Source organism: Mercenaria mercenaria, chromosome 9 (genome assembly GCF_021730395.1).
Source record: "Mercenaria mercenaria strain notata chromosome 9, MADL_Memer_1, whole genome shotgun sequence".
Classification (NCBI taxonomy): Eukaryota; Metazoa; Mollusca; class Bivalvia; order Venerida; family Veneridae; genus Mercenaria; species Mercenaria mercenaria.
The window spans coordinates 43,513,634-43,537,717 of record NC_069369.1 but is presented as its reverse complement, the minus strand read 5'-3'; positions in this window follow the sequence as shown (position 1 = coordinate 43,537,717).

Sequence of the window (24,084 nt, the reverse complement as noted above, 5' to 3'; positions counted from 1 at the left end):
TAAGTCGGACGCGATCGAGAGTCGGACGATTTTGACGGTCATTTTCATCTTAATATCGCTATAAGACCGCAAATAGCTTTTCAACAGCCAAAAAATAAACATCTCATTTGTTATGAGTTGCTTTTCTTTGTTACATGACACACTTCTGCTCTTTGCCTCAATGCAGAACGTAAACAGTACAAATCGCGGGATTTTTAAAAATCAATTCAGATGAAAATCAAGTTTCATTTTACTTTAACCTTGATTATTTTCTGCCAGGAAGTATAACAGACACCTAACATGCAACAAATAGACAGACATGGCATCAATACAAAGGAATAAATAATTCTTTCATCATCCTACCTTGTTTTTCACAGGCTGTAGGCCCTAAAATGAAAGCTAGCAAATCGATTTAGACTCGGACAGAGAAAATATGCAATTTGATATAGAGACGGACAGTGTCCGACTCATTATCAACATCATATTCAAATCACATCTTTCTTTTGTAGTTATTTTATGTAGATAACTTTCATAATTAGCACTATTTTTCTAATTTGCAAACACGAATAGGTGAATAAAAAATAAATTACAGATCTACGTATATGTTACCATTTCCTTGAGTTTAGATATTTATATGTCTTTTTGTATTTAAACGTGGCATTGCTTTAACAAAAGGGTGCATAGAGTTTAAATCAAACTGTTGCTTAATTAGACACATTATTAACGCTTTAATGTTTATATTGTTTTGATAAACAGTGTTGAGCTGTTAATGTTAATTGCAGTTTATTACAACATTTCAAACAGTTTTGTTTGTTTGCAGCAACTACCCTGAAAATTATCATTGCGCATCATGATATTTTCAAAACTTTTCATTTTTTATGGACGCATTAATTAAACCTTTATATGCAAATAATACAAAGACCTATGGTAAATGAAATGACCTGCGTATCAGGCGTCAGACCGAAATAAAAAAAAAGGTCCGTTTGGAAATGTCTCCCGACCTACCCGCTCAAAAAGCGCGCGCCGATTTTTTATTCCACTCAGCTGATTTTTTTATAAGTTCTGATCAGTGGGTGAACATTAACCCAAACTGCATTCACGTGACACAGCAGCTCTTTCAATTAAGCCCCGAGTTTCTATCACAGACCGACAATTACATTATTCTTTGTTTGCATCACAATGTGTGAAAAATATTGCTGCCTAGACAAGATTACAAAATAAGGTTCATGTTGCCGACGAGTGCAAAAATTTTCAAAGCACAAAAATCATACTTACGTCAAACCATTTTTATATGTTCCTAGATGTAAATGTTATTTTTGCTCGTAAACTTCGATAATTATGTTGCAAATAAATGTGTAAGAACCAATATTTGATAGAACGTGTCGTAAATAAAAACAAACAAAAAATTCATCTGCTGCAATATTGCTTCCGTTCTAAAGAAAGGAAAGAAAAAAGAAGAAAAAAAAAAAACACGCATTGAATCTCACAAACACGCACAAAATGACTATAAACAAAACGTTAAGAACCTTAAGTTTAACATCTGAGAAAACTGTATTGAGATCGATTGTGCCACTTGCTAAAAAAAATACGCTGTGGACACATTATAATTTTGGCGGGAAAGAATCACGTGCGTTTCGTGACGGATATTGTGTTTGCGGAAGGGCTACTCCCTTTTCAGATCAATATGGATCAAAAGAGAAATTACAGCAGGAACTAATATTTTTTGTCCATTTCTGGTCCTGAGAAGGATAACCTTTCTTATTCGTTCATTATACCTCCCCAATTATATTCGTACGTGTAGGCGCTACCACCGAAAAAGCCGTTAAGGATGCCGCCATTTAAATTTTTTTATATGATGTCGCCAAGTTATCTGATGTTAATATGAAAATAGCTCAGAATCTCAAGTTTCACGACTTGAAATACAGAAATAATAAACAAAATCCTGAACTCTGAGCACAAAAAGAATTTATTGCTGATGCTCTGCATTATATTTTGGCGGGAAATCAATACACATGTGTTTCATGCCCCGAGAAAGCAATATGAACTGGGCTAATACATATTATTCAAATTAATGATAAAAGGATTATAAACAACCGTTGAACATGTTTCTGTAGGTTTACTTTAATTCAAAACTCTCTGAAATTAGGCTGCAATTCGAAACAATGTGCCCTTGTGTATTGATCCCCTTAGAAAGACAAGATGTTGTGCATGTTGTCGAGTTTGTTTGAGTTAATTTCAGAATCAAAGTTTGTTGTTGTTTTTTTTCTTCTTCTTTTTTTTTTGTAGCCCACAAACGGATATTTAGATTGAATTACCTTTGTCCGTTCACGTGTGTCCGTTCGCCCATCCGGAACTATACTTGCATGTAGCTTACAAATAAACCCGAGGTCTTGAAACTGTATAGGATTGTTACTCAGCATGAAGAGTTGTGCACCTGGGTTATAAGTTACCATTGATCCTAATATTAATAAAGTAATGAGAAATTTTGACCCTTTATTGAGACAAATAACACGATCTTAACCATTAAATAACCGAGTAACTTTTTCCAGATTGTTTCAATGCGTTGGATCGAAATTGTTGATATAACACAACGTATCGTCAATGTCAATTAAAGGTATACTTAAATTAGCGTCATTATAAGTCTTTTAACTGTTTAAAGTAGATAATATAATGCTCTGAAGCAGTTTTTACAAGTTTGTTGCATCTGTCCGAGTCATAATCACTTTCGTCCGACTCACGATCGAATTTGACCTATTGTCTTCTAGACGCTTTTTCTGTTAGTTATAACGTATTTACCAATAGAAAAACGTCAGAAAAGCGTCTGAGAGATATTATAAAGGGTACCAACAATATGCGCGGGAGCATGGCTTCAGCAAGTAACACAGGAACGAGCCGAGACTCAATCATGTGTCCGACTCACGATCAGTTTACCCTATTCAAATAAATATTGTAAAGCAAGTTTAAATGAGGTAGATCTAGAGCGTTCAATAAATTTATTTTTCGAATAGATACTACAATGAACATCTTCCGAAAGTAACAATAAAATAACAGTCGATCTTGATACAAGTTTTAAACATGTACATTTTATTTTCTAAATGTATACTTTTAAAAATTTAACTGTCTACCTCTCGTTCTTGAAATTTACAGGAAAAAAAGACCGCTCCTGAAGCGTGGTCTGTTTATATATGGGGTAAAATGTAGTGGGCGGTTCTAAATTTTTGAAACGGATTATTTGATTGGATCTTGGGAACCATGCGGTCGCGTGCAAAATAAATGTTGTTCACGTTATATGTCGTAAACATTTTATTCTACAATTTAGATCCACACGTGAATATTCAACTGGCACTAAAATGGATTACATATCTTACAAATTATCACTTCAGAATCAGCAATATCTCAAAAGTAAATTTTCTGTATCTTGGGTCTCCGTTAAACAATGATATTTTTTCGCACTTTCATAGATTTAAACTCGGATAATAAATGTGTATTGAAATTCCGGCATAGAAATGGACACTACATGCTTTTTACATAATAGTGATTACTGCGGTGTCGACAGCGGGAGCAGCGGCCCAGTACTAAGACTGTTTGCGAAACCAAGGATAACGAGTTCTTTATCTGAAAATTACGAATATTGGGATCAGTGTTCAGTATACACCTGAAAATAATAGACTTGCTATTTGCCGAGTGCACACTTGTTTTCTGTTGTCGTTAATATAAAGTAGAATAGTAAATATTCGTACGCATGCATAATCTCATAAACACTTCTTTAATGTATGTTCTCCGAATTAACAAATAACTGGCTCAACTGAGACACCATACTTTAAAGTAAATTCAGTTTATTCACCACGAGGTTCAAAATGCACGGGAGTCTCGTGATAGTACATGCCTTTAATTTCACATGGTTGAAGTGTAAACAAATAGTTAAATTTGCTTCGTTTTATTTATCACGGAAAAGATCGGACGGTTTTTTATATTGGAATAATTATAGAACATGTATGCACTTAAAGTTGAAAGTTGATTGTTTTCTACAGGACGTAAAACTGAAACAAGTAAGCACTTTTACTTTTTTAGCAATGTTCCTTAGGTGAACTTTGACATTGTTTACGAAGAGAAATCAGGTTTGTGTCATCTTGAAATGCGTTGTTCGGCTGAAATGTATAGTTCCCGGAAAAGTTCTAAAATGTTTTATTTGGGGGATTTTTGTTTTATTTATAAATTCAACACAATGTGCAATATTTCCAGTTTTTGAAAATGATTGAAATGGAACTTTATTTTAGAAGAAGTTCCGATCTTTCATTAATATTTTGCCAGCGGATGCTTACAAATTTTTAGTGAAACGGCTTTCTTGTCCAAGAGAGGTGTGTAAAGCGAAAAACTATCATTACACACTGACGTTGCGTACGTTGTTGGCGAACATCGGAAATTTTTCAGTTTCGTTCACTTCAATATTTCATGAAATTCGTTTTAGACATACGGTTGTTTATCTTCTTATATCACAAGAAAGGCAAAACAATCTCCCTGTTGGTAAATATGATCGCATTTACGTTTAACAATTCGACATAGAATCATAGAAAACAACACAAAAACGTCATGTAAGATGTAACAGAATTCACCAATGCGCATTATTTAACGGCTTGGTAAATTCATAAAATTATTTTTTTTCCGTCAAATAAGAAGACTCGGTGACGTGACGTTAACTATATTTGACGTCATTGCAGTCATTTGCTGTTCAATACTTCCTGTAACAAACAGGAAGCAAAAGACAGATCCAACCTAAAACGTAAGATTTAATGTCTTTCCTCGACAGGATTTGTTAAAATTTCTGTATTTTTTTTAACTATTGTATGCTTTCTATAATATTTATTTTGACAAAAAGTACATAAATTCTACTTTTGTATTAGTAAGATTCTATCGTATTTTGACCTTGATAATGGCGTTTAATATATGTATACTTTAATCTAGCCACGATGTCACACGTGTCAAAAAATGCAAAAAAGTAAAATTACGAAGTTGTTTCGTGCCGAAATGTTTAAAGAAATATGTATTTGTTTACAAAACAGGGACTACAGTCTGAAAGTACATACAATTGTCTGCAAATTGATATGCAGAAGTCTTACGTTGAATATGAATTAAATTTAACACATGAAAATTGCAAAATCTAGCCGAGATGTCACAGCCGTTAAATTAATGTAATGTCGACGTTACATTTGAAAACTAAATAATGTATATGCATTACAATTTTATCTGAACATCGCAATATAATTAACTGTCTGATAAATAATTTAATTGAATAAATATTATATGTACATCTATATCAAATATTTCCTTAAATATCGAAACGGCATGATTTATGAAAACTGTAGTCCAACCACCCCAAGTAATCCCTGTAACGTCTAAACGGCTAAAAACGACGATAACGTCAGTTACGCTAATTAAGAAATAATATATCTCATCGGTGATTTGTCGCTGAATAAATCACTGTTTGGAGTTCAGATGCGAAGGAATTATATCACGAGGGCGCAGCCCGAGTGATATAATGCTACGCATCTGAATGACAAACAGTGATTTATTCAAGAGCAAATCACTAAATGAGATATATTATTTCGATTCTAACACGTTATCAAGGACTTTAAAGTACACCCTTGTCGGCATGCATTAAATATTTGCCCGTTTTCAATCGGGTTCTTTTCCAGCGCCCCGCTACGCCGCTTGACGCTATGACGTAATAGTTGTGACGTCAGAACAGTGAATTGTTGTTTAATAATTCACTGTTTCCAGCCTTCTTTGTTTAATAGGAAAATGAATCGGATCGTGTTAGAATGTACGCCAACAATGAGCGTAACGTCACTGCGTTTATTCTTTAAATGTGAAGGATCGGTAACAGATTAAGGAGATCGGACTGTGAAAAACTATACTAATAGATGGATATCTTTAACCAGTCCTAACCAGTCCTACCAAAATGTCTGAGAAGGTTACTAAAATCTAGCAGGGGCTATTCAGCTAGGCAAATAATCTGTAACTGTTAATATCCCATAAATCTCCATGGCCTGCTGTGCTGACCGACATCCTCACATTAATTACCTGCTATTAGAGATTTTCAACTTACTTCGACGCGGACAGCGGACTGCGTACTTACAGTAGGGGTTTTCTCAAAATATTTAAAGGTTCGCAAGAAAAAAGATACTTAAGGTATATATGTTTCTTTTACCTATATGTGTAGTTACTTTTGCCTTCATTGTAGAAATTAGTGTATTGTGATATAATTATCTGCTAATACAATACATAGGTTTGAAAATATATGGATAGTGAACAGGCTACATCTAACACATGTAATCGCAATTTTCAGATGTCATACTCTATTATTTTAGTTCATGTCACATTTAAACGAGTCGGCACATAAATGTCTACATGTAGGATGCCTCTAGATTCAGCTTAATACCAGTACTCTGTCGCATTTTACTTGCCTTTAGCATGTTCTTCAAATATCTGTATGCTTTAACATTTTGTTTTGATATTGAGACATTTTTTCTGCGCGACGCTAACGACTCCGAATCCCCAGTGCAACGATAATACTTCACCTTAATATGTTCATGCATTAAAAAAGTCAACTTGAAACATGGATTTGAAGATAACGGCGATTCCTATAAAAAAACAACAGTTTGGGTTTAATTTGTGTCCGTCCATACGGTTCCTAGACTTGTATTTCCTAGCAACAACATAAGAAAAAAGGCAGTACAAAATATTATTGCGAAAAAAATTGATACATTTTGAATAAAACAAACGTCCGTTTAATTTGTGTTGCATAGTATAAATACCGTGTTCTCGTAGACTTCTGTACTGAAAAAGTCATTGTTTGTCATTAATTTTGATAACTGTAGAATGTTACATAAAATCATGAGAAGTTTAATGAAATATCTTAAATGATTTAGTGTCACACTTTGTCAAAACATACGGGAAGTTCTCATACATGCATCTTTCATCCCTGTCGAAACGAGATCCGATATATTACAATAATTTAGCGGCAACATCCTGAATTAGTTATGTATCAGCATGTTTGAAAATTTAAAAAAAAGAATATCCACTTCATATTAATATAATCTGATATCAGATTTTGAAAAATGATCAAGACAGGCTCGATCTTGATTACTGAGATCACGCCAAGACTGAATTCCCGGGCTTCTGTTTTCAAAACATTTTGGGTCTCAGTTGAGTTTGATAATGAAACATTGTTATTGATATCAATATTGCATGTTAAAATTTAAGATTTAAATTCATGACTATTTTCAAGTGACTATTCAGTATGGATTGTCAGTCTCAACTGTAATTTAATCTTTAAGTACCATCAAAACTAGCTGTCATCATTTCAATATAAAACCCAGCTGAGACCGAAAATTGTTTTGTGAAGAAAAGGCCTGTGAAGCGTCAAGGGTCAAAATTCCGATCATATTCCAAATGTTTTATGGCCAGTAAATGCATAGAATTGTCAACGAGATTATATTTTTGAATTAGTCAACTCCTATGACGCCATTTGAGCAATTCTGTGTGGTCATTTGATACAACAAGCTTTGAAGTCGAGACTAGCCTTTTATCATTATTTACAAAGCCTTTTTAGTCGAACACATGCAAAAAAGGGGTATGTGTAGATACTTGTCTTCAGGGAACTTTAACAAAGATTTAAACTCATGAAAACTCAAGGTCTATATTGGTTTAAAAATTCATTATGTAGCCATCATGAATATCAGTGTAGCGTGACCGGGAATACTGAATGAATTCAGTATCGTATAAATTTGAATTTGTAGGGTTTTAAATGGTTAAGAATATATAATACCACGCGCGGCATATTTTTACCGCGATGCATTACAATGTCACGCATCGTACCCAGTGTGCCCATACCACGTGACTTTGACGTCATTTTATGGCTAAGACGGCAAGCCAAATTCCGTCGATTCGATTTTTCGAAGTGGCGTAAGTTCTTTATTTCTTGATCAAATATGACCAAATAAAGTGCAGGCTAAGGAAAAAAGTGAGTACTTCACTCACAAGTAAACGGTTTTATCAACAGATGAACAGTTTTGGCCTGAAAACGGGAAAACTGTTTTGTTTAGAGAAAATGAGCATGGTAAGACGGCAAGCAAGAGTCCTTTTTGATAGAAAAATGGATGATTGTACACATCAAAGAAGTCGCACGTATTACCGATTCACAGGAATTTAATGCTGGCTCTGTGGGAGGCCTTAATTGACAAAAATGTAGCAGAATTATTTAAAAACTTTTTAAAAATCCAAAATATGCTAAGACGGCAAGTCCGCTAAGACGGCAAGTCATTTTTATTAGATATACCTGGTTGCACCAACTTACGTAATTCAACACTTCCGTGGTTACATGCCACAGGTATTTCATATAGAATTTCATATACAATAGACTCTATTTTGACAGACGTCACTGTTCATAGTCAGGATTTTCATGCTTTTTCAGTGACAATTCAAGTTAAAAGGTAGGACGGGAGCAGGGCTTTAAGGAAAATGGTCGTGATTCAAGTACACGCTTGGTTAACTTACCTATTTGTCTCGATATTTAATGTAATAACCTATATTAATACTTACAAGATAAATAATTGACATTCCTTGCAAATCCTGAATACATTTAGATGTTAGGGGTACTTTACTATGACTTTTAACAACATTACATCAGTCCAGGATTATTATAATTGTTATTGAATTGAAAAATTTACATGAAAGTTGTCATTTTGATAAACGTTAATAAAACAGAGTAAAAGCTACAGAGTTTTTAAAATAGATTATGAAGCAAAATAGAATCAAAACAGTACATAACGAGAATTTCTAGTCGGTTAAAAATCTCACCAGAGCTAATGTTACTTGTAATTTGACTTTCCGACTCAATTAATAAATCTTATCTTAGTATATCAAATGTTGATGTTTGCCTGATGTGAAGTTTCTAAGTATGTGTGCCCGATAAATGAAACTGTTTGATTTCTTTTAAGCAACATTGAATCAAAGCATATCAACGGGGCATTTGCGACTTCTCCCGATGATTTTCATGTGTATGGTTCTTTTTCTTATCTCAAAACTGCACGGAAGTCGAAACAGCAGGATCTTGGGGTAGATACAGGTCTAGTTTCCAGTTTGGCGGACCCCACTGACTTCTACTGTTGTTGTAGCAGGGTCGGTCGTTTGTACAAACATTTTAACAAGGTAGTGGAGTTTAAAGACAACAACCCATGAATTAAAGAAATAGGGTTGCAACATTTTTAATGTTTTGGTGTCAAGATTACTTAAAATAGAAAAAAGTGGAAACTTCACAGGTCGTTAAGTCGTGACATCAGTACATTTTATTTTATTAGGCTCGGCTAAACAAGAAGTTGATTTTGCAGGAATGTGTAGAATTATACAACCCTATCTCCAAGAATTGTGAAAGTTGGTGTATTTGTGGGTGGTTCCAATACTCCCGCTTTCATAGCATTGGGTATTGTTTAATCACCCCTTGGATATGGTGTCTGCTTTTTAATTTTGTCTTTTGACTGTTCCTGTGATAGGCAGGCTCCATAACCTCGGACCCCCTTCCTAAATTCTAGTTTGTTTAGTTCTGCCCATTGTTTTCTCGTTTGGGGCAAACCCTTTATTTTATCTGGGGACCAAACGCCGCTCTTCATGGAATTACACGCCTCAACACGTGTATCACGTGAAGGTTCCATATTCATCATCGTTTGAATACATCTGCGGATGTCTCTAAATTGCTTTTTGTACTTTTAGCATGTGTAAATGTTGAGTTCTGCTCAACCCGGGGCTAGAGGGCGTGGACGGTAGCATGCATTTCCACTACCATCCATGAACAGGCTCAATCAAACCGAGCCTGCAACATTTTCGTTTTTGTTGTGTTGAGCGACCTGTGGAGTTTCCATTTCTATTTTAATATGTGATATCGTGTTAAATTTTGGGGAAAAAATAAGAATTTTCTATTCTACTCAATACTTTGAACACAGCAACATAGAAATACTTTTTAAAGCATGTCTTCTAGCTTATAGGCTGAGTTAAGCATAAGATTCTTATTTGTCAAAACATTATTCTATATATCTGAAAATTGTGTTTTTGATTTGTGGAAGTCGACAAAATGGCTCTTCTTAATAAGTAGCCTTATTTTTAATACATAACGAATTGTCAAGAAAACATTCACTCAACATATGTACAACAGACTTGTGAACATATAAAGTAGTATTGATTAGGTCAAAAATGTGTATTATTTGTTGTTGCCTGCTGCCAACTGTATATTTGTTCTTTAGTTTTCGAAACGCTTTTAAATTAACATACTTTAATCTTAAAGACCGACACGCAGAGGTACATCCAAGATGGTATACATGTGTAGCTTTTGAATTCTTAACCTTTCTAGAACAGTTCTCACTTATATGCCAATCCTGCTAGAGAAAATCATAATTCTCTTTTAATTTATCTATTAAGCCTCACAATTTAGCAACTGTACCAAAAAAAAAAGCATATAACGTAGTTTAAAACATCATATGACTTCACTTATATAACGGTTCTTTGATGTTTTCCTATAGTTTTGACAAGAAGTAGAATGATCTACTATTGGTAAACATCCAGTGACCGCTTGTAGAGAAGTGCGACTCCATAGACGATATTACTATAAAAAATGACTTGCCGTCTTAGCGGACTTGCCGTCTTAGCATATTTTGGATTTTTAAAAAGTTTTTAAATAATTCGGCTACATTTTTGTCAATTAAGGCCTCCAACAGAGCCGGCATTAAATTCCTGTGAATCGGTAATACGTGCGACACCTCTGATGTGTACAATCATCCGTTTTTCTGTCAAAAGGGCCCTTGCTTGCCGTCTTACCATGCTCATTTTCTCTAAACAAAACAGTTTTCCCGTTTTCAGGCCAAAACTGTTCATCTGTTGATAAAACCGTTTACTTGTGAGTGAAGTACTCACTTTTTTCCTTAGCCTGCGTTTGATTTGGTCATATTTGATCAAGAAATAAAGAACTTACCCTACTTTGAAGAATTGAATCGACGGAATTTGGCTTGCCGTCTTAGCTATAAAATGACGTCAAAGTCACGTGGTATGGGCACACTGGTACCGTGCATATTCAAAACTATGCGTCGTACAATAGCATTTCAGCGTCGCGCGTGCTATAATACGAAAGCTCATGCTCCATATACACTATATACATTTTTGATACCAAAAATGTTGTTGTGATCCCCTACCGTAAGGGTCAGTGAACCTCTTGCGGCGCAGGGGAAGAGTGTCTTTCTCCTCACCAGAAGGTCACTGGTTCAAATTCTGGTTTATAGGGTATGTTGATCGTTGAATCAACAACCGTTTTCACTTCTAACGAATACTAGCTAGAACCTCACGAAATTGACAGCAAGCATATAAATAAATTGCAGCACTTCAAATAAAAAAGAAGTTTGCGATACAGATCTTGTTCATAAATACGGTAGTCGAAAGATTTGAATATATACATTAACCAAAAGGCGATATAAAAAAGTAAAAGGGTGAACAATTTTAAAAATGCCCCCACACTGTTAAGAAAATATATTGGTATTCATATACAATAAAACGGATATTGATAAATCTTATAGCTGTCTTTTCTCATATATTTTAAATGAAAACAGTATTTCGGCATTAGAACCGGATGCTAAATATGCAACTGTTCAGTTATGCACAACTTCCTCATATACAGTTTGAGAAAACCCCTATAGTAAGTCCGTAGTCCGTGGTCCGCAGTACGCGTCGAAGTAAGCTGAAATCCTCTATTTGACCTTACATGAATTACCGACCACAAGTTTCATGCCTTTTTACTAATCAGCAGAAATTCATAGAAGTCTTATATTGTCTACAAAGCAGGGAATGTTTTTTTTTTCATCATTTCCAAAGAGCTATAAAATAAATTTAATCATATTTGTTAAGTTTTATAGGTGAGTAATTATATATTTTTTTGTCTTTATCAGTTATGTTCTTGAAACAAAATTTATCTGGCAAAACAATTGGCAGTACAGTACAGTTATTTTCGAGAAAGTTTATTATTGTTATTATTATTATTATTATTATTATTATTATACACAATAAAACTAAGAAAATTAGTATTCGTCCCTACCTGTTTCACCTACATGTAGAGGGTTTATAGTTTTACTACTTCCATCATTTTGTCTGTTCATGCTTTAATACGAATCGGTACTTATGCTGCTACAGGAGACAATACATAATATTGAATTCAATTTATTCGCTAATTCTTATTTAGTGATTAAAACTTCTTTTAGGTGGCTTAATTCCGTCTACCAGAATGTCCTTCTAATTGTCTAACACTTCTACAAAATAATTACTGTACTGTAACATGCGATGTACAGAATGAGGTACATACTATCAAATTAAAAAATGTGTACTTCTGGTACGTGCAAAAAGCGTCTGACCATGGATTTTTTGGAAGAATACGCTTTTTCCTTGTGCCTAGTAAGTGTCAACATTACTTTTATGAACCACATCTTCTTGCACAATAGTACAAATATGGGCAGTTCTGTCTTTATTCCAAAATATACCTTTAAATTGATAGGGAACAGATCTTGAGCGAAGCGATAAAAATCGGGATCGATCCATTTTCGTTAACATGCGATATACCGAATGATATATTTACTGTCGACTTGAAAATTGTGTTCTACGGTCCGTGCCATAATCAGACAGTTCTTTTTAGATGTTATGTTTGATCGATTCCCAATTGAGGCAGTGCTTTTTTCATATAATCATGAAATGATTGTTTTCTTTTCTAAAGGTCAAGTAACACTTAGGATTAAACAGCATGTTACCATATATTTTTCTGTGACATTTTAGTTGTCTCTTCATAGAAAACAGTTAAAGACCTGCTCCGCTGGGCATGTTCTAATCTCTGGCCTGGCCTGGCCTGGCCTGGCCCGATGAGCCCAATTTTCGACTAGGCCGGGCCAGACCAGGCCAGATTTTATTGTACATAGAGAAATGAATGGCATAAAATCTAAATGTACAACTACAGTAGCAGGCAGTATTAACCTGCATTGTTTACTTGCTGCAGGTCAAACAAAATGAGAAAACAATCCTCTGGAGAATCATTAATTAGCCGTCATTCATCTTATTATCCCCCGACGTAAGTCGGAGGGATATAGTTTTGGCGTTGTCCGTCCGTCCGTCCTTCCGTCCGTCTTTCCGTCCGTCCGTCCGTCCGTCCGGAGCCATATCTAGGAAATGATTGGGAATATTTATCTAAAACTTCATATACATGTTCACCACTATGCGTTCTTGCGGCCCGTCAGATTGCCCAAGTAACACCAGAGTTATGGCCATTAGAAGTTTCTAGTGTTAACTATATAGGGTACTATAAATATGGCAATTTCTGCATCATAACTTTTGATATACTTGACCTTGAACTATGAAACTTTAACAGAATTTAGAGCACTATAATGTGGTTGTGCACACACAATTTCGTATGGATTTCTTTTGTAACTGCAGAGTTATTGCCCTTTAATTGTCTAAAAATCCACATATTTGTACATAACAAACTTGCCATTGTGCAGAATTTCATTACATTTCTTTCATTCTTTTCTGTGAACATTTATTATAAACATGTGAAGTTGCGCACCCACACCTGGTCGCGCACTTGCCTTGGTCACCCGGGGTGACCCCGGGGTCAAAATTGACCCCGCCCCAGGGGTCACTTGATTTTACATAGGAAAATCTTTAAAAATCTTCTTCTCAAAAACCAGAAGCCCTAGAGCTTAGATATTTGACTTGTAGCATTTACTAAAATTGTTCAAATCATGACCCCGGGATCAAAATTGACCCCGCCCCATGGGTCATTTGATTTTACATAGGAAAATCTTTAAAAAAAATTCTAAAAATAAACCAGAAGGCTTAGAGCTTAGATATTTCACATGTAGCATTACCTAGTAGACCTCTACAAAATCTATTCAAATCAAGACCCCAGGGTCAAAATTGACCCTGCCCCAGGGTCACTTGATTTTACATAGGAAAATCTTCAAAAATTTTCTAAAAATAAACCAGAAGGCCTAGAGCTTAGATATTTCACGTGTAGCATTGCCTAGTGGACCTCTACAAAATTTGTTCAAATCATGACCCCTGGGGTCAAAATTGTCCCCGCCCCAAGGGTCACTTGATTTTACATAGGAAAATCTTCAAAAAATTTCTAAAAATAAACCAGAAGGCCTAGATCTTAGGTATTTGACATGTAGCATTGCCTAATAGACTTCTACAAAATTTGTTCAAATCATGACCCCCAGGGTCAAAATGACCCCGCCCCATGGGGTTACTTCATTGTACATAGAAAAAATCTTCAAAATTTTCTAAAAATAAACCAGAAGGCCTAGAGCTTAGATATTTGACATGTAGCATTGCCTAGTGGACCTCTACAAAACTGGTTCAAATCTTGACCCCCCAGGGTCAAATTGACCCAGCCCCAGGGGTTACTTGATTGTACATAGGGAAATCTTCATAAATTTGCTTAAAATAAACCAGAAGGCCTAGATCTTAGATATTTGATATGTAACATTTCCTAGTAGACTTCTACAAACTGCACAAGCCTTGCCCTCAGTCATGTTCAAGATATCTTACCAGTGTTCTCATAAGGACATCTGTTTTTAAAGTTCAAATGTTAAACAACAACACCTGGTGCCAAACCACTCAAAGACAATATTTCGTTCCAGTTAAACTTCAAGCTCATATTTCAATTAACTGCATTTAATTTTAAAAGCTAAGCTTATTACAGTAAGCATATCCCATTCAAAATAAATTCTTTAGTCAGGATCAAAGTATCATACATTTATTATGTACTTTTTAATTAAACATTTGTTTTCTATTAAATTGATTTTGACTAATGAAATTATTTGCTTCTTATTAACATCCTTAACTTTTTCCCGGATATATTTTTTTGCCATTCCTCACCACAAACCCTTTCGGCGGGGGATACCAATTCATCGAATTTGCTTGTTTGAAATACAGATTTGCACTGAAGAAAATGGTGTAACTAAATGATAAATACCCATTTTTTCTGTGATTAAATTATTTAAAGTCAACTTTAACACTTGGTTTTAAAACTAATGGCTAATTTCATTGATAAGTTTACCTGCTGCAATATAACTGAATATTTGCATGCAGTGAATGCATCTCTTTGCATCTCTTTGGGAATTGAAATTACAGGTTGTGTCCCTACTATCCTTAGCTGACCTCTTAAACTGTTCAGATGAACTTTTAATGTGTGTTTGGTTTAATTAAGCTGATGTTCAATTTATGGAAGAGTAATGAAAATAATATTCATTGTGGGACCTCTAACTCATTGTCTCGTTGGCATTTTAAATTGTTGATATTTTTCTTGCACAAAAAATGATGGTGCATTGTGTTAATGTTATTTCTATTTAACGCTAAAAGATGCTCTTGAGCCTGTTTCACAAAACTGTAGGATTTTTTTCACATACTTAGATCAATATAAAACAGTCTTACAAAAATATTCAGTATTTGTATAACCTAAACTCCAAAATTTATTTATCGCTTCCCTGCATCATACTATCCCAGATCCTAGAACGGAGATAGCATTATTTAATAAATTGAAAGTTGTTGTCCGTTAGTATTGACAGGTGCTACTCATTAATCTTCGCCAATATTTTCGGGCGTTTTCTTTATTTTACACCATATTTGTAACCTGAAAATATCTAAATTGACCAAAATAACATGCATTGTTTACCAATGGCACAGTGGCGTAGTGATAAATTCTCCGACTTTCACGCATGTTAACGTGGGTTCGATTTCAATTCAGATTGTTTTCATTAAATCAGTATAATGTCATTTTATTGATACTGTTTTTATTCTTACAACAATTTATGGTAATAACTTGTATGTAGAAGAATGTCAAATACTTGTGTATTTCTTTCAATAAATGAGCAATAAATCGCGATAAGTGACAATTTTCCTGCATTCTAAGTTTACAGATGAAATTTTAAAAAAAAAAGATAATGAAAATGGTCAAACAGGTGTCTCGACTCACAGTCCCGAGATCGGTAGCTGAACGTTTTGTCAGCACAACTATATCTGCATGTACGACCTGGCGGTAAAGAAATGTTTATATTTTATTTGGTTTTCAATATTTGTATTTTTATTTATGTTTGGGCACCGAAAATTTATTTACGGAAGCATACGGAATATTCTTGAGTGGTAGTGCAATAATTTCGGACAATACAAAATAATCCTCAATACTATTATAGACAAAATAATAATAATTAGTTAGGTTATTCAACTGCGGGAAAACCAAGCCACCAGTCAAGAGAAAATTGAGGTGAAGATCCCCTGATAATAGTCGTAACAATTAATTAGGCATCACCTTTAAATTAGACTTAATAGTTATGTTAGCTACAGGCTTAATCCCAGGTGTATAATTTTACAGAGTGGGAATTCAAAATGTATTTATACAATGTCTGAAATATCCAAACTTATTCCTCAATTAATAAGTTCCAAAAGTCAGATTTTAAAGATGCTATAGAAATCACTTTCACCTTTTACAAAATTGAAATCTATGGCCTGGCCTGGCCTGGCCCGGTCCAGTCGAAAAATGGGCTCATCGGGCCAGGCCAGGCCAGAGATTAGAACATGCCGCTCCGCTGCTATTCAAATTCTTTTGTGTGTATGCAACCCATGATTACAAGTCAAATGGTTTATCGCGGCCAGAAATTTGTACAAACCGGACAGAAGTTGCGAAATTGTCATTTGTGCAGGAAAGAAGCATTTACCATAATGTCCAGTACTGGACAGGTAAAGTGACCATGCACGGACACAGCCAATTTTCTCAGAGGGGGTCCGATCCCCTGCCCCCCCCCCCCCCCCCACCACCCTGGAAATTTTGAAATTTAGCACTTCATTTTTTGCATTCTGGGACAGTTTTAGGGACTAACCTGTTAAATTTGGGAAAATGATAAAATCAAGCTTTCTTGAAGGTAAAATTCTTAGTTTCATTTAGATAAATGATATGAATTATGTCAGGGTCGTATGTAGCAGCAGCCGCATATACTTTACATGCAGTCCTAATGTTGCCTTTTTCGAAAAACATTTTCTTTCCTTCTTGTCTTCTTTCCTTTTTTTAAAGATTTTCCAAAGTGGGTTCGGACCACCCGTCCCCCCCCCCCCCACCCCCTCTGGATCAGCGCGTGGTGACATATCATGCTTTCTGTTTATGCAGGTAAACTTGTGTTTGGTTAAATTTCAACAGAGCACAATTGTCTGAACAGTGTACAAACTCATTACTGTTTTTTCAGGCAAGGGTGGAAAAAAAGTGGTAGACAATGAAAGCAGTAACATTTATATTAAAAAAAATAACAATGAGACAAACATTTCCAACATCTTTGGACGGTTCAAAAATCCCATGTTAAACATACGATAAAGCCCGAAACGCGTGAAAATGTTCCGAATGTAAATCGGGTGAAGTAGGCGCTCTATGTATAGAGTTAGATTATGCGTCTAGATACTGTACCAGAGGGGTCGGTCAATTGTGGGTTATTGATTAAACTGGGCGAGTCTACTTACTTATTACTTGAGGATGAAAAAAAAACGTGTTTTTTAAATGTTGCTCTTAAACAAGGGTGGCGGTTGAACTACTAAAAGTACAACAACAGTTAATTCAGAACAAATCGTACGGTATGTTTTATAATCAGTAGAAGCTAGTCGAATTTACGCTTATGAGACCTGTTTCACCCATAAGTAAAGAATTCACAGGTCCATCATGAAATATTTTCCCCAGCGCACATATACTTTACCTATTCAGTATGATCGCGGCCTCGGGCCCGGCCGCGATCAACAATAGGTAACAGCTGTAACGGCCACGTGCCACATTTAGCAGGCAAAACCACAGGTATTTAATATAGAATTTTATATAAAATAGACTCTATTTTGACAGGAGTCACTGTTCATAGTCAGGATTTTCATGCTTTTTCAGTGACAATTCAAGGTTAAAAGGTAGGACTGTTAAAAGGCTTTAACTGTTACCTATTGTAATCATGGGTTGCATACACACAAAAGACATTTCTCTCTGTTTTTCAATATCATTGAAATAAAATACTACATGCTATATTTCTGATTTATAATTTAAACTTTTAAAAAGCAACGCTAAATTATGTTCTGAGCAAATAAAGGCCAATTTCGTCAGAAAAAGTTATAGGTAAAATAAATGCTGCTTGTAATTATTACATTCAAAGTATTACTGGACCTTTAAACTACTACTCCAATATGAACTGCTAATTGTAAAGATTAATTTAACTTTCATAGGTTCATATGCATTACTTGAATTTCAAGTGTGTTAATTTCCTTCAACATTTCATTCAAAATACAACAATTGTATCTTTTTCTTGATTCCTCATGCAATAAAACCACCTGATCTAATGTTCATCTCAATGTCATTAGCTGACCATAGAGAAGGGTGCCGGTAATTTGATAGGGCTATTAAAAGCCAATCTAAAGATGCTATCTGTAACTCTCGGGATCCTGGAAAACCTGGGATGGGCTCATGGGATGGGCTCGTGGGATGGGATGGGATGGGCTCAAGGACATGGGCTGAACTTACATGCCCCTAAATTTTTCTCAGATTCTCGAAGGTTTCTTAAGGTGAACAGTTCTCTATAAAATAAATGATACTCCTGGGAATTCATGCCATATTGTCAATAAGATCTGGTCGAGAGTAACAAAATGGGTTAATGTCTTATTTTATAGGCTAATAACAGTAACTACATTTTCTTATTATTGTTATCATTATTATTGTTAATTCTCTTGATCCAGTCAGTAGTACACTTAATAAAACAGTAATAATTTTAAAATAATAATATGAAAAATAAAAACACGTAGAACAGTAATAATTTTAAAGTTATATTATGAAAATTGAAAAATATATACTTCTTGCATGTGTATTTATAAGTGATACCTATACGAAATAAAAGTAGACTAATATACATGTAGTGGAAGAAATGTATTTGAATGTCAAAACAAAACAATTCGGTATAATGAAGAATTATGAAGATAAAGGGTAGAATTACATGTATATATGTCACAGGGAGAAAAATGATGAATTCAGCAGTTGACCTTTAACCCAAGTTAGAGAATGAACCTACAACATTAATTTGTTTGATGAAAATTAATTTTGAGAGAAAATATGCATTGGAACTAATGATAAATCAATTCTTAAAAGAAGTTACTGAAAATAAAAAGAAAACAATAATTGACAAATTTCAAGATAAAAAGATGACAGAAATGAATTTATAATATATTAGACTTATTACATACTCGTTTCTATTCCCCGTTAAGTTACACTAGTACCGGAAACGTCAATATTTTTCCATACACTGACGCCTGAATTTCTTATCGGGTGCGTGACGTAATTCAGTGTGTGTTGTTGCACTATTTTTTCTATTTATTCAGTATTGTCAGTCATATTCAGGGTATTGAACAAATTTGTGATATTTACATTTATATTTATACATGTAGATGCATATGTAATAAAAAGGTTATTATCTTTGCATCTGGAAATATGCACTTGTTCTTCAGCGGAAGAATATTGCGCTCTTAAAGTCGCGCAATATTTCCACTGAAGAACTCGTGCATATTTCCCGAAATAAAGCTAATAACCTATAAATATTATAACATATGAAAAGGGGGATTCTCAAACATATGGCAATTTTCAATTTATTTGGTAATAGATTTTGATGTTTACATTAACACAAAGTGGACAATAATTGACCATATTTTGTTCCAAATAATTGCTTTTTAGTTATTCTTATCATAAAAAAAGATGTTTTTATTTTATGCTCTTCTTTGAGAAATACTGAAATTTATCAGTGAAATAAAATTGATATTTTCACTGTTTCAAACAGTGAAAATATCATTTTTATTTTTCACTGGTACTGAACTACATTTGAATGCGGAATTATAAATGATAGGAAATTCCTTGCAAAATATTATTCAGTAAAAGTAAAGATGTATAAATATGATAAAAGGATCATACACTCGGCGAAATATATTTCGATCTTACACTAAAACAAACAAATATCCTGTATACATTAACACCAAGTGGACAATAAATGATTATATTTTGTTCAAAATAATTGCTTTTTTCTGCTTTACTTATAATAAAAAAATGATGTTTACATTAACACCAAGTGGACAATAAATGATTACATTTTGTTCAAAATAATTGCCTTTTTTGCTTTACTTATGATAAAAAATACAGTCCATAAATTTTTCATCACTTATTTTGGAACCGTAGAAGTACATTCTAACAAGTTAGAGGATTAAGTGTTGGTATTTTCTTTCTTTGTTTCCCTTCTTGGCAGCCAATACAGTGTGAGTCTCACTCTGGGAATTGTAATTACAGGCTGTGTCCCTGTTATCCTTAGCTGACCTCTTAATTGCCCAGTTGAACTTTTAATTCATGGTCCTCACTATATATTTCTCTGACCTTGGACCCATGATCCCATGACCTTCAGCCCATCCCATCCCATCCCATGAGCCCATCCCACGAGCCCATCCCAGGTTTTCCAGGCTGCCGTAACTCTCTGGCATTCCATGGGCAGCCTGGAAAACCTGGGGTGGGCTCGTGGGATGGGCTCATGGGATGGGATGGGATGGGCTGAAGGTCATGGGATCGTGGGCCCAAGGTCAGAGAAATATATAGTGAGAAACATGAATTAAATGTTCAACTTGGCAATTAAGAGGTCAGCTAAGGATAACAGGTACACAGCCTGTAATTACAATTCCCAGAGTGAGACTCACTGTATTGGCTGCCAAGAAGGGAAACAAAGAAAGAAAATACCAACACTTAGTCTTCTAACTTGTTAGAATGGGCAAGTTCTAATCTCTGGCCTGGCCTGGCCTGGCCCGATGAGCCCATTTTTCGACTGGACCGGGCCAGGCCAGGCCAGGCCATAGATTTCAATTTTGTAAAAGGTGAAAGTGATTTCTATAGCATCTTTAAAATCTGACTTTTGGAACTTATTAATTGAGGAATAAGTTTGGATATTTCAGACATTATATAAATACATTTTGAATTCCCACTCTGTAAAATTATACACCTGGGATTAAGCCTGTAGCTAACATAACTATTAAGTCTAATTTAAAGGTGATGCCTGATTAATTGTTACGACTATTATCAGGGGATCTCCACCTCAATTGACTCTTGACTGGTGGCTTGGTTTTCCCCGCAGTTGAATCACCTAACTAATTATTATTATTTTGTCTATAATAGTATTGAGGATTATTTTGTATTGTCCGAAATTATTGAACTACCACTCAAGAATATTCCGTATGCTTCCGTAAATAAATTTTCGGTGCCCAAACATAAATAAAAATACAAATATTGAAAACCAAATAAAATATAAACATTTCTTTACCGCCAGGTCGTACATGCAGATATAGTTGTGCTGACAAAACGTTCAGCTACCGATCTCGGGACTGTGAGTTCGAGACACCTGTTTGACCATTTTCATTATCTTTTTTTTTTAATTTCATCTGTAAACTTAGAATGCAGGAAAATTGTCGTGATTTATTGTTCATTTATTGAAAGAAATACACAAGTATTTGACATTCTTCTACATACAAGTTATTACCATAAATTGTTGTAAGAATAAAAACAGTATCAATAAAATGACATTATATTGATTTAATGAAAACAATCTGAATTGAAATCGAACCCACGTTAACATGCGTGAAAGTCGGAGAACTTATCACTACGCCACTGTGCCATTGGTAAACTATGCATGTTATTTTGGTCAATTTAGATATTTTCAGGTTACAAATATGGTGTAAAATAAAGAAAACGCCCGAAAATATTGGCGAAGATTAATGAGTAGCACCTGTCAATACTAACGAACAACAACTTTCAATTTATAAAATAATGCTATCTCCGTTCTAGGATCTGGGATAGTATGATGCAGGGAAGCGATAAATAAATTTTGGAGTTTAGGTTATACAAATACTGAATATTTTTGTAAGACTGTTTTATATTGATCTAAGTATGTGAAAAAAATCCTACAGTTTTGTGAAACAGGCTCAAGAGCATCTTTTAGCGTTAAATAGAAATAACATTAACACAATGCACCATCATTTTTTGTGCAAGAAAAATATTAACAATTTAAAATGCCAACACCCTGACAATGAGTTAGAGGTCCCACAATGAATATTATTTTCATTACTCTTCCATAAATTGAACATCAGCTTAATTAAACCAAACACACATTAAAAGTTCATCTGAACAGTTAAGAGGTCAGCTAAGGATAGTAGGGACACAACCTGTAATTTCAATTCCCAAAGAGATGCATTCACTGCATGCAAATATTCAGTTATATTGCAGCAGGTAAACTTATCAATGAAATTAGCCATTAGTTTTAAAACCAAGTGTTAAAGTTGACTTTAAATAATTTAATCACAGAAAAATGGGTATTTACCATTTAGTTACACCATTCTCTTCAGTGCAAATCTGTATTTCAAATAAGATGAATGACGGCTAATTAATGATTCTCCAGAGGATTGGTTTCTCATTTTGTTTGACCTGCAGCAAGTAAACAATGCTGCTACTGTAATTGTATATTTAGATTTTATGCCATTCATTTCTCTATGTACAATAAAATCTGGCCTGGCCTGGCCTGGCCTGGCCAGGCCCGGCCTAGTCGAAAATTGGGCTCATCGGGCCAGGCCAGGCCAGAGATTAGGACATGCCGTTAGAATGTACTTCTACGGTTCCAATATAAGTGATGAAAAATTTATGGACTGTATTTTTATCATAAGTAAAGCAAAAGAGCAATTATTTTGAACAAAATATGATCATTTATTGTCCACTTGGTGTTAATGTGAACATCATTTTTTATTATATTTAAAGCAGAAAAAAAGCAATTATTTTGAACAAAACATAATCATTTATTGTCCACTTGGTGTTAATGTAAACATCAAAATCTATTACCAATAAATTGAAAATTGTCATATGTTTGAGAATCCCCCTTTTCATATGTTATAATATGTTATAATATGTCTAATATATTAAATTCATTTCTGTCATCTTTTTATTCTGAAATTTGTCAATTATTGTTTTCTTTTTATTTTCAGTAACTTTTTTTTCAGAATTGATTTATCATAAGTTCCATTTCATATTTTCTCTCAAAATTAATTTTCATCAAACATTAATGTTGTAGGTACATTCTCTGACTTGGGTTAGAGGTCAACTGCTGAATTCATCATTTTTCTCCCTGTGACATATATACATGTAATTCTACCCTTTATCTTCATAATTCTTCATTATACCAAATTGTTTTGTCTTGATATTCAACTTCTTCTGCTATAATAATAAGTCTACTTTTATTTCATAAAGGTATCAATTATAAATACACATGCAAGAAGTATATATTTTTTAATTTTCATAATATTACTTGAAAATTATTACTGTTCTACGTGTTTTTATTTTTCATAATAGCACGTATTGGGGACTTTTAGGCGGTTGTACTTGAGGGGAACTGCTCTTCCCTTTATGTTCTATTTCTGAGAGTCTGCTATTGTTTATATATGTGTTCCATTCTGGCATCTCATCATGTATAAGTTTATGATCCATAATCAGCTTAGCAGGGTAAACAATCATTATGTCTCCCCCAGGAGACATATTGTTTTTGCCCTGTCCGTCCGTCCGTCCGTCCGTCCGTACGTCACACTTCTTTTCCGAGCAATAACTGGAGAACCATTTGACCTAGAATCTTCAAACTTCATAGGGTTGTAGGGCTGCTGGAGTAGACGACCCCTATTGTTTTTTAGGTCACTCCGTCAAAGGTCAAGGTCACAGGGGCCTGAACATTGAAAACCATTTCCGATCAATAACTAGAGAACCACTTGACCCAGAATGTTGAAACTTCATAGGATGATTGGTCATGAAGAGTAAATGACCTCTATTGATTTTGGGGTCACTCTGTCAAAGGTCAAGGTCACAGGGGCCTGAACATTGAAAACCATTTCCGATCAATAACTAGAGAACCACTTGACCCAGAATGTTGAAACTTCATAGGATGATTGGTCATGAAGAGTAGA